Here is a 2,235-nt window from a genome sequence, read left to right as displayed (position 1 = left end):
TCTAGGACTTGAAGTTTGTCAGAATTTGTGATATAACGAAAAATACGTTAGCATTGTATTATAAAACGGGTTTAGAATATTTATGGTTCGCATTACAAGACAGGTTCAGCATTGTTTCGGTTCGTATATAAGACAGGTTCAACAGTGTTTTGGTTCGTATAATAAGACAGGTTCAGCATTGTTTCGGTTCGTATTATACGACAGATTCAGCATTGTTTTGGTTCGTATATAAGACAGGTTCAACAGTGTTTTGGTTCGTATTATAAGACAGATTCAGCATTGTTTTGGTTCGTATATAAGACAGGTTCAACAGTGTTTTGGTTCGTATTATAAGACAGGTTCAGCACTGTTTTCGTTTGATGACAGGATTTGGACCTAGGACCTGCAGATCGCGTGTCGAGTGCCCTAACCACTAAGCCTTGCCAGGCCAATGATTTTTTCAATTTCGAGAATCCTCCATGTATATTAATGTAAAAAATGGGTTTGACATAAAAAATTTAAAAGTGAGATTTTATGAAAATATTCAATTAAGATAAAAAGACTAATGTTTTATGACTGTATGAGTGAAGATTTAGCTAACGTTATGTCAAAATATTATTTTATACATTGTCAGCATGAAAAATGATTTGTTCTCATACATTAATAATACAGCTAAAACATTTTCTTAAGACTTACTCTAATTTATGGCATTATAAATATGTGATTTGCTTTTAGGATAAAATATATACTTACTATTGCATTATGTCCTTCCTTATTATTTTTATGCTGATTAGCCTTTTAGTAATAACTTCGGTATTCTCAATTTGAATGGCACTTATACGATACGTGGGATAAATTCCTAGGTTCCAACTTAACCATTCTTAATTTTGAAAATACTCGCCAGAGAGAGCTCAGTCAGTCAAGAGCGCCCGCCGCCTATATGGTAATTCGTAAAATCGATTTACGGGATTAACTAGCACTTAAAACGTCCCCACAGCTGTAATTGCAGAGCGAGTTCAGTGGATCGAACAAATGCAGTCTGATACGTTATTTATTGGGTCACGCCCGGCTCTAGCCCTTTACACTTTAGAAATGTGGCAAATAGATGAATGAGAAGCCTAATAAATGTGATAGAAATGTAGCACTTGTAAAACAGTATTATGAAAATACATTACAAAAAAAGTTTGTGTTTCTTAGTTTACTTAGTGTTAGAGAGAGACAGATATTTAAAGTTTGTATTTGATTTAGTCGAATAAAAATGGACTAAGCCTTGATTTATCGAATAAAATTTAATTAAAGAAAGTTTATCTATTATAAATGAACTCCCAACTCTAAGTAGTAACAGAGCTTCGCTACAGTTAGGTCTGTTCTGAATAACTTGTATAAATTGTTATAGTTATTGCACTTTCCTATTCTTTCATGTTTATTTGCTTTTTTAATTGACTTCATCCTTTTATTCTGTATTGTAATTACTCTTTATAAAATGTTTGAACTTAATAAATGTTTGTACCTAATATTTTACCATGTTTAATATAGCTTGCAGAAGATGGAATATCTACATTCCGAATTAAATGTTTGTTACTGTATACACAAGTGTCAAATGTTCAGTGTCGTTGCCTTCATTCTACTGTGCATCAAAATGGATTGAGATTTGATTTATATAACAAAATAGACTAAGATTTATATACTCGGTGAGTATTACGTGAGTTCTTAAATCTTATGAATTGTAAATATTTTTGTACGAGTATAAAATATAAATCAACAAGACATTCTGCCATTTCAACAGCTTTATTCCAGAATAACACACTCAATATAATACATACCAACAAGTAACTAAAGTGGTAGATTTGTAAAGGTTATATATTTTGGATCACTACATTTATCTTAATTAGTGTCTCGTTAGAAAACTATTATTAATTAGGACTTAAATTATAATATTAATTCTACAACTCTGGGGAAAAAAAGAAGAAAAATATTTTCCAGAATATTTTCTGCAAAGTATTAAAAAAAAAATACTAATTCTATTTTTAGATTAAGGGAGGAGGCCAGTGAAGACGAAACGGTTCCTTATGGACGGTACAAGTACCCTGGAGCACTTGACCGACGTTAAGGGGACATTTCCAGAATGTACACTTTCCAACTTCACCATGTGTTACTGGTGACGAATTTATTATTATATATTTATTTTAATATCGATTTTTGCTTAAATTAAATTTATATTTACAAGTGTACATAACTTATACTGTTAAATATGTG

The sequence above is a fragment of the Limulus polyphemus genome, unplaced genomic scaffold, assembly GCF_000517525.1.
Source record: "Limulus polyphemus unplaced genomic scaffold, Limulus_polyphemus-2.1.2 Scaffold1161, whole genome shotgun sequence".
NCBI lineage: Eukaryota > Metazoa > Arthropoda > Merostomata > Xiphosura > Limulidae > Limulus > Limulus polyphemus.
The sequence above is the reverse complement of the archived record's forward strand: the minus strand, read 5'-3'. Positions refer to the sequence as shown.